Source organism: Nicrophorus vespilloides, unplaced genomic scaffold (assembly GCF_001412225.1).
Source record: "Nicrophorus vespilloides isolate i.1.1-1 unplaced genomic scaffold, Nicve_v1.0, whole genome shotgun sequence".
In the NCBI taxonomy this organism is placed as follows: Eukaryota; Metazoa; Arthropoda; class Insecta; order Coleoptera; family Silphidae; genus Nicrophorus; species Nicrophorus vespilloides.
This window is the reverse complement of record NW_017100113.1, coordinates 391,472-404,761: the sequence shown is the minus strand read 5'-3', so window position 1 is coordinate 404,761 and position 13,290 is coordinate 391,472.

Below are 13,290 nucleotides of genomic sequence, written 5' to 3'. Positions count from 1 at the left end.
TCAATAATCAATTTAAAAAAAAAACTAAAATTGGACACGTATTTTGGAACGGAGAGAGTACCATTTTTTATCATTTATTTTTATTGTACACTAAAATTTAGTTTGATATGAAATTTTCAAACCAGTCTATAGTGAATCCGTACAGATCAAAGCCGCACTATACTGATAAAGTACTTTATATGATTATGACAACATTGCAGTCTTTTTATGACTGATATAACAGCAACGCAAAAATGACATGATATTTTTTTCATAATTAAATTAAATTGTCAATTGAAAACTACAAATTGCAATGAAAATTTGATTAAACTATCATTGATAATACAATAAATAAGAACTTATTTAAAGTTTCATATATACGCTTTTTGTTCCATACGTGTGTGTATTTCAAAGTTTAATTGGATGCAAGTTTCATCGCTTTACAGGGGAGGTGACGGGGCGGTTGAGTCGGTCGAACGAGGCGGCAGAGACCGTATTGTTATCGCGTTTAGTGCCACCACCAAGAAGCTATTAAAGGACAATCAGGAGGCGGCAACGCCCGACAGTCATCTGCTTATCTCATCCACTTAACTCCTTCCGAAACTCTCGGGGATCCTCAGAAGGTTGAAATCAAGACGAAATACACTACAATCCGAATCCACATTGAATAATTAACTTGAGACAGTTACGTGTCTAACCCTCGATTCACATCGTACATTACTTTCCTTTTTTTATTGTTTTTTTTTAGTGTTCCAAATTCGTTATTTATCGCCGAATCTCATCATTTATTTTTAACCCGTGAAAGACGCAAGTGTTTTTTTTAGTCCTATTATTTTTATATTGTTGGTATCACTCCATCTTTATTTTCTTCGTGCATTCCGCGGCCGGATCGATTGTGTCTTCGATTCAGCAAAACGAAAGCACTTTAAATTTAGCTCACTTTTACCTTCCCTCCTCGTCCATGACCGATTTCCGACGTCCTAATAGGATCAACCTTTTTTCCCATTCTCTCCGAAGCAAAAGTCTTTTTACAAGGGGTTTAGGTATGATTAAATGAAAGGGAGAAGTTCCATCTTCTTCAATTTTGATGAACGATTCGCAGATACCGGAAGTTTTGATTAGTTGCACCAGAGGTACTAGCTTCAAAAATTAAAATTTCCTTTGAATATTTCAAAATCTAATTAATTTTCTTCTTCTATTAATCGCACAATTAAAAAGCAAAATCACCATATAAATTTGAAATATTCTTACTAAACAACTATAAATTGAAAACTGACACAATCTTAACAGTAAAAGAATGTCCACAAAATAAAATTGTCAGGGTCGAATTTGAGCCGATTGGAAAAGCACATCAAAATTTTTATATTTAAAAATAGTAAAATTCAATAGCGTTGTTTACACCTTGCGTTTGTTATAATTACAATCTAGTATTGGGCTATATAGCCAAAATTTGCACAGAAGCTTTAACCTTTTCTGGTATTCTTCAACGCCTTTCGGAATCTACAAAAAGATGGTTAGTGCTTCTCTAATATATGAAAGAACTTACTGCGAATACACTTTGCGATACCATCTGGAAATGTCGGAAAGTGTTAATACAGTAAGATACCAAGAAGTTTACGACGCACTTTTCAAAATCTCACAAATCTCCGAAGTTCTACAAATCAAAAGTGAAGCAGAATCTCTTGGAAACTTAATGAAGGATTATACATTTTTAGTGTCTTTGATATGATTTTCTTTTCCAAGTTCAGGCAAAAATACATATATCCGGAATTTCGAAATAAAAGGCTCCGGAAAAGAAAGAAACATTTTAATTATGAAAGCGATGATGAACCTCAAGATATCATTTTTGGCAATGTTCAAAAATATTGAAAAAAGAGAACTAAAGAAACATATAGCAGATTTAAAAATTACTCTGACAGATTCTAAGATTAATAATACATCTATTGATATTGTGAAGGAAGCACACTTAGACGGTAATTCGTTAGTCAAAGAAATTTTAGCTCTAAAATCTTTCCAACATCCATATCGAATGTTTCAAATTTTATCTTCGGCATCTATTTATTGCCCTTTAAATATATTTAACAATTCTAGTGAACGTTACTTCTGGAGAGAGTTTATTTTCTAAATAAACTTATAAAAAACTCTAAGTTCGACAATGACTCAGAATAGATTAAACAGTTTAGTGATCATGCCGATTGAGAGTCAAGAAGATTTTTCAGAACATAAACTTCGGAACATGTAAAACAGCTCTTTATAGGTTTATATTTAATAAAATTCAATTACATTCATTGTTTTTATATTTGGTACAAGTTTATTAATGTAAAAATTTGTCTACCTTATGGTTCATGACTTTTGATTTTTACAATTGGATTTTGGATTTTGTTTTAAATAAATATTTAAAATCTATATTTAAATACGAACATTCTAACTGTTAATTAATTTTGTTATTTATAATTCGGGCCTCGCACTTATTGGATCCGGCCCTGAAAATAGTAACGCTTCCTTCATGACATTTGAAACTCTCAAATGATAACAGATAAAAATAGAAATTACTTGTAACCTGCATTAATCGATTTATTTACCAAAAATAACTTTTCATAATCTGCTTTTTCTTCCTTCCACCACCATTCTCATTTAGCTTGTGCCGCGCACAATTTCGCCAGTTTCCGCCGCAACTTTTCATAATAAAATTCTAAGCTCAACGACGCTATATAACTGTCTATTGAAAAATTACGTATTGTATGTAATGACAAAATAGTAACGTTTATTTTATGACAACCCAATATTTGAATGATGTAGTTTTGGAATTATTAATTTCCAGCGGGAAATGAAAATAATGAATAAATTAAATAGTTGAAGATTTTACATGCTTTTTTAAAAATCACGTCTCATTATGAAATGCTGCATATATTTATTTGCAGCGCTCTGCTCGCTTCCAGGATTTGTCGAGTACGCTTGACGTTCATGCTGAATTTCATATGTTTTATATTAAATACGATTTTTTTTTAATTTTACTTTGTTTCAGTGTCACAACATCCAGTACATTATTTGAACTCGAGTGTGCGAGTGTAAGTGAGCCCTCGTACTGCAGCATGAGTTCAATTTTAATTCCGGAAATGTGCATAGAATGGTGAGAGGGAGAAAGAGATGAATGCGAATTGCTCAGTCGAGACGGGAAATTTGCATACGCTCGATGAATGTCTCCAAAAACTAGGCGGACCGGACACACTTCACGTAACTTCGGGACCAATTACATAATTAATGTTTAGGGCACGTGGTGCTTTTGCCCGGTACATATTTCACTTTAGGTTTTATTCATGCGCAGCGACGACGACTTGGACACTATGCAGTTTTGCAATTGATGGAGTAGTGCATACGTTAACTGGAATTAATACACACACAGTGCGTTCGCTGCACTAACGTTGATTAAATCTAAACATTTCACAGACTTGGTCAATCCGAATGCACTGCACTTCATCATAATTGAATAACCTACGGTTATGTTTGTGCAAATTATTTAGGTAACCTAACATATAATAATCTAGAATTTTCTAATTTGACCTAACCTAACTTCGCGAAAAGTTAATAAGTTGTCCGTGAAAAAACTAGAATAAACTTTATTGATTACCTCACAAAATAAACAAGTTGTTCCGTGAAAATTTCAGAATTTACAAAGTGTTTCGTTGCAAAAAAAATGTTTGGGAAACCCTGGTATACATAATAACGAGAAGCGTTGTATCAATTAAACCAGTAAAATAAGTTAATATACTTATGAAATAACTAAGATCAACTTTGCAATTATTTATTCGAGAAACTTGACATTTGCTTAACGAAATGTCAAGTGCAAACGAACGTCAGTCAGGTCAACAAACCTCCACGATTCTATTTGCGTACCCGAATTTTGCGTGCGTTCCTTCCTTTCCACTGTATTTCTTTCTCCCTATCTTCTTTCGTGTAAATATTGATTCCCAAATGGAAAATGTCACGTCCTTCGAGGCTCTTTTCCATCTGCATCCCTAATATATCTCTCTGCGCATTTCAATTTCCTAAATGGTGGAAACAGTGGTTTGCAACTTTTTTTTAATGAAAGCAACTCGGGTTGCATAAAAAAAATAACGGGCAGGTGTATGCAACAGTGTAATCGGATCGTGTGTATATGGTAATGCTAGGAGCATTTAGTAAATCAGAAAAAAACGAATGTTATTGATGGAAACTTCGAGCGACGAGAATTCCTTGTTTAAAGTGGAAAATCATACATAGAATATGCATATATATAGGGTAAATCTTTAAATTTCACAACTACGATTATTTTCATGACATGTTGAAATTGCAGTGTAATAATAACAACTAATTAAAATGATTGTTTAAATTAAATAATTTGACCAAAAGCTTTAAAATTATCTTTTCGAAATCAAGTAACTTCATTGACTAGTTAGTTAGTGTTACTGATATATTTGGAGTAGACACGTTAACTGGATCACCCTGTATATGTATATAAAAAAAAATAAGAGCAAAGGCGGAAAATCGTCACGCACCCCCTTGCTCGACGTGCGTGCTTTCCGGTCGTACGAAGGTTGAAGGGGTAGAACTCGGAATTGTACATGTACATGAATAAATAAATAATTAAGAAGTTGTGCGCGACTGATAGGAGCATTATTGTCGTGTGTATGAATGCATGTATGTTGACAAACGTTATTATAAAGCAATTAATATATGCATGTCCAAACAGAAACTCCATGAGTTCCCCCCTTGACGCTTATTGTGAGACTATTTTCTTTCTTTTATTTTGTTCGAATAAATTATTGTGTAATTAAGTATAAAACATCCGATTTCAAACTGAAAGTTTAGTTTCAAAAAAGAAGTAGTATAATTAACCAAAGTATCAATGTCGGCAGCGAAGAAGTCTGAAAAGCGAGAAGTGATACCAACGTGAAAGGTGTTTTCTACAGCTTGTTGAGAATTAAATATTTTTCCTTTCAAGAAATGAGTCCTGTTAAACTAAAAATATCAGAGATATGAGATTTCAAAGTTGTTGTTGCGGTAATATGATATTTCATACTTAATGACCTTTTTTTTACACGTTTTCGCTTTTAAACGATTTGAAAAATATTAATTTAAAAATAACGATTGAAAATAAACTGGCTATGATCAAAAGGAACATTTTTTTTTGCCTTTCAATATTTGTATTTTATTTATGTACTTTACAAGAATATTAGAAAAAAATCATAATTTATAAAAAATAAACGAAAAATAAACTTTTCGATTTACACGATTTTACATTAAAAAAGTTACAATTTCATAAAATATTAATGATGTTATTATTATTATTATTAATCAACAAAAACATGTTATTTCCATCACCAAGGAAAACAGCTGTTATATATTTGATTATTTCGATGACATAAGCTGATTATTACTATCGATGGCATCAACACAAAGGCCATCAATCCGCGGCGCGCATTGAATCATCATCAATCGATTACCTAGTCACTTCTGACAGCTGTCAATTATATAACCCCGCTGTTCAATCGAACGGGCAACAGAGTCCAGAAATAGTAGTGAAACGTTTACACGAACTTCAGGTCAAAAATACCATCGAATCTATTAATACTGGTACAATCGCTATCCATGATCGGGTAAAAGCCCTTGAATCTAAATCATCGCACTTATCTGTGACCCCGTTCAGTTTCGCGAACCTCTCGAAAAGTTCGGTTTCGCCATCTCCGAGCAACTTCTTGGGACGGACTTCCGCCAAAATTTAAAGCCGGAATCTCCGGATGCATTATTAATATTCGACGTCGCTTCCGGTTTCTCTGACCACGATAAGCCGGTGAGCTTAAATAATGGATGCGGCAACGTTGCAAATAAAGACAATCGTTCAACGGGATGGTCGGACAAAGGGCTGCTTAATCACACGTCCGCCACATTTGTGCCGGACTAATTTCAACCGGAAATGCACATATACTGGCACATGCATCAAACACACAAATGACCTTTAATTAATTGCGACGTCGGCGATTGTTCGCTTCAAAGTCACCTCTTAACCTCTTGACAGCTATCAAAAATCCTGACACTGCTCCTCCGCTTCCCTACAGCTTTTACACATGAACGCTTGTTTTAATTCAAACATTCGACACTTGTTTATAACAATAAAATCACCATGGTAACAATAACATTAAAATTCATTATTATAACGAAAAAGTTGTAAATTGCCTCACACATTTCATCATTTTTAATGAAAAAAAAAAAAGAATGCCTGCTGCAACAATGTACATGTTACATTCATTACTTATATAAATTTAGTGCTGCAGAGTACATAAATATTTCATAGAGAAGAGACCATTTAAATAATAACGCGCTCATTCGTTTTCTCCTCAGAGTATACTTATCTTCCCTTCCTTCTGCATATGAAAGAAATCATATCATTGTACTAATAAAGTTGAAAATTTTTGGGTACAGAGAAGTATGTGTGCACGGAGAAAGGGCCATATGTTTTATTTTTCTACCTCCCCCCCCCCCTCACTGTCTTCCAACGGCAACAAATAAGAAGCTAAAAAAAACACGAACGTAACCCCCTCAACTCTGAGCCCGATTGTAAATTTATCAAATATTGAATGGAATTCGCCAAGGGTGGAGCAAGGGTGGAATAAAAAAACGTACCAGTGGAGGCCGTAAAAAGAACGAAGGAGGGGGAAGAAGAAACCGCATAAATTGAATTTTAAAATTAAACTGAGAGCTATCTTTCCCGCTCCTACACGTAGTTAGTATTTAATATGTTTGCAGATGAATGCAAATATATTTGAAATGGAATAAAATTGAACGTAACAAAAATATTAAAAAGATTAATCTAACCTAAAAGAAAGTGTGTAATTTTACATTAAATTTAAAAATGGTGTAATTTAAATAAATAGTAATAAATATTAGTAATTAAATATAGTTATAATACTTTGAGTTGATAAACATGACTCGGTTTACAATTATAGATGCAAGTTCAGTTTTATTGACGTGATTATCATTAGTTGATACATTTGAAAAAAATGTTTGTCAAATTCAAGGAAAATTCTGTGAAAATGAACTGTTTATATAATACAATCAGCAAAGCCAATTATTTAAATTATTTGAAAACTAATCATCGTTGACGTTCGCTGTGTACACTGTCCGATGGGCAAACAAACATAATTACTCGAAACCCGAACATCAAAGAAGTAAATTAGGTTGCATAATTAATATATATTTCAATTTAAACGTTGTTAGTCAAATGAATCGTCCGCGTTAAGTGGAAAACGCAGCGTATTTGTGCAGAAATGTTTTAATGCAAAAAAATTAAAAAACCACTTGACTTAATTAAAGAAATTACTAGCAAATATTTGAATATCAAAATGAAATTCATTTTGTCGGCAAATACGAAACATCAACAAAAATTAAACTGTATCGTCGTGTTTGAACCTTTTTAAGAGCGACGAAGACCTAAAGTGAATTCAAGAATCAAATAGAAGACAAAATGCATACAATTTTGCGAATGTTTAGAGAGTTCAAAATTGGATTTAGTAACTTTCCGGATAAAGAGAAACAACCATTGAAATCGATGTAGTATCAATGGATGTAATTCAAAGTGCTTATTTGGCGGACGGTTTGAAAGGAAACGAACGTTTCGTTTTCTTCCGCGTACGAATTACGAATTAAACTTTTTTTCATTACCCTGCAAATAATCAAACTTTAAACGTGAAAATGTGTTCGCTACACACTTTAAAGATTTTCCTGCAAATTACAATTTGTATGCAAGTTATAAAAGTTCGGTGTGTAAATTTGGTTGCATATTACGTAAAAGTATTTTTTTTAATGTTCTCATTTAATTTTAAATTGTCTGCGTTCTTTGTTATTTGTTATCGTTTTACATTGTAGGTCGGTAATGCAGATCAGCTTCTTGTTTAATCCGCTTAGGAAGGAAAGGATGAGGACTCTTGACCATATCCTTTCTAAACAGTCTTCAATTAATCCCGAAATTCCGAGAGGCTGCGGTGCTCCGGTTTTAATCAAAATCACTCGCAAAAACACATCCACATCAGCGAAAGCAATTGACCACAAATAACAAACAAAACGAGTGCGTAAATAGATGCATCCTTTTTAATAAAAATACCTTTTTTAATAAAATCTTAAATATTTTAATGTTTCAAACATCCAATAAATCACAAAAAAAATCGTTAAAAGTTAAACAAATTCCGTTAGTACCAAATGGACCAATAAAAGTTTCTAAATAAATAAATAGATTAAGCAATATTAAGAAAATAATATATTGCTGTTACTATTGTTTTCGTTAATATAAAAATTGATTTTAATATATTAATATATATTTAATAGCATATAGGTTAATATAAGAATCTTGGTTGTTGGTAATTCTTACCTGCTGGATGATAGATGAGTTGATCCAATTTTTGAATGGATATCGATTGGAGACCGGCCAGAGGACCTTCGGCATGGCTCAAAAAGGTCCCTCCGACGCTCCACAATTCCCTATCTCGATCTCTCATTTATTCTGCAACGAAATAATCCACGATTAGATATACTGCTTACAGAAATGATAAATAATTTAACCCTATTGTTGTCATTTAAATACTTAAAATGTTTTAACTGAAAAACTGGTCTGAAATTATAACAATTTTTTAAAGACGTTATTTTGAACAGATAGCCAGAGGCCGTACAAAAATCGTTTCATCAATAAGTTTAGATTCATAACAATTATACAAGCTTGTTTTTTTTATCTCGCTCTTTCAATGTTGGGAATCTCTTCGGTATTTATGTCAAGGTAAAAAGTATCTGAGAAAAATACGATATTTTTGTTTGATATTAAGGTTTTTTGTTGTAATATTGAATGGGTTTCGGTGCGACACGCGATCGGTGTGTAATTTTCGTAATTTCTACTCCCACGACAATTGTTGATAAAACAAAAGGAGAATGCAGCAGCGAGCAAAGAAACAGTTAGATGTGTGCGATTCATTCAATTATTTCCCCTTGAAGGAGAATCGATGTTATCGAGATGAACGTTCGAGACATTTCGATCGTGCGTGTGCGGAATAAACGGGACTTTCGGTCCAGCTTAGGATTCTCTATGTGCTGAGTCGAGTAGATGACTTGATCTCTGAGCTGGGATGGATGAGATGTGATGCGATGTGCGAGTGGAAGAAGTAAACGGAACGACGAGAAAGAGTTGCCTCTGGGCATGACCTGGCCCCCGTTCGCTCTCTTGACTCCTCTGACCTCCTTCCTACAACAGCTGATCAACCACACAACCATCGACCACAACATAACGTTTGATTTAAATTTTAAGAGTATCATAATATACTGGATTCAATGTTTTTCTTATAAACACTTAATGTTTGTTACTGATCTTCCATGGATGATATGGCAGTTGCTGAGGATGTTTATTGGTTGCTATAGACGCTGCCTCTATTGTTATGGTTCGTATGACAGTTGCTGCTTCTATTAAAACGAATATCAATTGAAAGTTATACTCGATGATTGTTACAAGTACGTTTTTCTTTGGTTATAAACAACACAGAGATTTATTACTTAATTCATAAATGAAATTTCCTATCTGTAAATATATTAAAATCTTTAACAATATATTTTTGTTCAAGAAATTAAAAAAAATATTACGAATCAAAAACTGTTTCGTTTTTACAAAACTAATTGACAGACGTAACGTCGTCAGTAAATCAGAAGCCAACTGAATATGCATATTTTTTTAACTTGCCGAGAAAGAAACAGTTGATTCAGCAAATGCCGACGATCCATCAAATCTGACGTTCAATTGACGCGACTCAAGTCTCACTCGCTCATCGTTTCGAATTGTTGTATTTTTTTCTTTATTATTTTCCTACTTCCGTTCGCTTCTTGGAATCTCGTAAATAATTCACTCGGAAGGAAGGAAGAAAGAAAGACAAGGGACGAATTCGGATTATCGCAGGAAAAGAAAGTCCAGGTCTCGACACTGTTTCCGTAACAGATCAACAACGGACAAAAAAAATAAAGAATCGCGTTGCGCAACGAGACGCCAGTTGCATACGCAATTCCGCGTGCGAAACGCAAGGAAATATATAAATAATAAGCGGATGAAAAAAAAACAAGGAGGCGATTGTTACGCAACATCGATTAGAAATTGAACGTTACAATTCCGATGCGTATCCATAGTGATTTCACCTGCATTTCGTAGCTCTTTTGTTTCGTCCCAAATTAGTGATTTGCCTTCTGCAAATTATTCATTGCGCGTAGTAGATGATTCATATATTTTTTTTTATTTTACAACTTTTAAATTTTGTACGAAAATGAAGCAGAATTGAAACTAGCATATAGCATATCATCAGATTTTATTATTTATATGCTAATGAGATGATGCAAATTGAGTAACAAATCTTTGTGGATATTAAACCTTAATTTATTTCAAATATTATGACGATGAAAGCGATTTTATTGAGCAAAATGCAGACCGCTTAACGGAGCCCACATCATCATCATCTTGTACCTAGTCTACTCTTAATTAACGTCAAACTAATCTAAATTAGTTTCCGAAGAAAACGAAAAAAAAAAACAGATAAGACTGTTGGTAATGCGCGCGGTTTTGTATAATGCAACATTCGCAGGATCAATTAAGAAAGGAGGATGGAGGGACCGAGGAAAAAGGAGAAAGAAAAAGGAATAATCCCACATAACTTTTACCTTATTAAATATCCGATATCGTCACGTTGCGATACTAAAATCGAGTTCGAAAGTTGAGTAGCAAACTTTTGCACGGTTTCTCATTTGTAATTTATGCTTTACCAAACGCCTACCCTATTAAATATAGAATTACCTGCGCATCCAAGTTTTATAGCGCTATATAAAATGGGGTAAAACTAATTTTTCGTTTGTTAATCCTGAATTATTTCCGCAAAAAAAAACATGATAATTTTACACATTTACCAAGCAATTAAAAACAATTTACGCAACGATTATTTATAAGTTTTACCAAAGTGTGGTTAATTTCTGTCCAACTATCGTGCAAAGTAATGGAGACTTAGTAGTTGAGACCGATAAATATTGTCGGGAATTGCGGTTGGAACTTTCCTTGTGAGGATCCTTATTAATTGGACCCTTAAGGCTTTTGCTGAAAGAACGGACGAGCCGCTACGATTATTAGCACTTAACTATATTCGTCGGGTGAAAATTACAAAGTTTCCGACGATGGTTGTAATTCAGTTTGGCCGACCCTAGTGGACTAATTACAGGCGAATCGAGTATTATGCAACGCTCGTTGAGACCATTTCCGCACAGGCGTTTCTTGCCTCCTTTTTTTTTCCGCGATCTTTGAAAAGAGGGGAGAGAGAGAAAAAATACGCAACACGGTTTAGATTCGCCCTACCTCGCATTTAAATTAACGCTAATTGAATGAAATTCAATTAAAATCAAATATCTAGGTTAATTTACTCTGGGAAAACACTTTAGATTCGGTCAGTTCGAGTTAAGTCATATTTCGTATTTTTTAGTTTATGATAAGCTAGATCAGTGATTCTCAAAGTGGGGGTCGCCATTAAATTTGGTTGGTACCACAAGGATGAATCTTGATAGTCCATATGATGTTGATTGAGTTGACGAGGTTGTCTGATTCAGTATTCTAAAAATTTGTTTGGTCTATCAATTTAGGAATTTCTAACTACAAGTTTGAGAAACACTGGGTTAGATTATGCTAAATTATGTGTGATTATTATTAAGTATTTTTATTGTTTATCTCTCTCAGAACATAATTTTAAAACACTTAGTTGAAATTATCTTAACCTAAGAAGTGCTATCTAAGGTTAGGATACGTTCTATATAATGTAGAAAGTTAATGTTAAAATTCATTACATTATATATTTTTTGCTTAGGTTTGGATTAAATCCGATTTAGTGAAAATTAATTAATTCTTATATTGTTACATATCCGCTAATACAGAAAATCCAACATAAAAATAAAACAATTTCAAAGTACTAACACAGTGAAAATTTCTAGATCCTACAATATTATTATTTTTATTAGAAAAAATGGAAATGTTCTACTTCTCATATCATTTAAAAGATTTATTTCATAGATAAATGTTAATTTATTTTTTTAACTTTAGGTTAGGTTTATATAAAATTCCATTTCCCAAAAAATATATAGTTAAATTGTTGTACATCTGCTTTTAAAGAGAAACATATTAAATTAAAAAAAAGGTACTACAAGAAAATGTTATTCGTCTTGTATCTTGTACTATCTCTTTCCGAAAATAGTGTAGAAAAATGTAAAGAATCAAGTCTTTTACTTGAATTTAGAAAAACAATATCAGAAATGTTAAATTTAAAACAACTTAATTTAAGCGCAAACCAAATGGTTGACTTAATCTTACTTAAGTAGTTCATTTCATTTGAAAATGGAAAACTAAGAAGAAAATCCAACTTGCCAATATCACCAACATTTGTTGACATGAAACATTTACAATATTCCGTAAAACTAAATAAATTAAGTAATTATGTAAGTAATATTTTTATTTATTTTTTTTTTGCAATATTTTCAGACAAATTTTTATTTGTCTTATTTCGGGAGTATTTATTTTAAAGATATGTTATTGCAATTTACATGCAACTTTCAAAGCTGACTTAAAATAAAAATTCAATTAATTTGGAAATTATTTTAATGTTTTTTGTACCGCAAAGTGACGTTCTAGGCCTTATAGAAATAGAAATTCAATGTAGATTTGAACAGAAACATGGTAACGCGGATTTTCGATGTGAATCCATAAAATCCATAAATCTTACTAAACATTGACTACTTTACAGGTTTAAAATGACTTTCGGCGGTTAAAGTGGCGTGCAAACAAAGCTATAAATCCGTTTCGTCGTTTAACGGCGCTGTTGTTTATCCAGCAATCCAACAGCAGCCCTCCACCGACGTGTTGAATTTTTGTTCGGATTTATTTGATTATCGGGCGAGTTGCATCGGGGACAAAGGGACGCGAATATCCTCTCTCTCTCTCTTTCACACATACAAACATTCATCGAACGAATACACTCCGTCTCTGCATAACAGAACAGGTTCGTGAATGAGATTCATGTAACACAGATACCTACATTCGATGGCCCCCACTGATCCGATCCAACCCAATGCCTCGGATTCGGCATCGCTCGCCTCGAGCCAAACAAACAAAAAAAAACAGCAGAAGAAGAAACAGCTTCCTCGATTGTTATTTTTTTACGTAACTTGCTACGATATTAACAAAACGCGACCGGAAACGTTACTCAATCAGAGAACGTCTTCATCCAA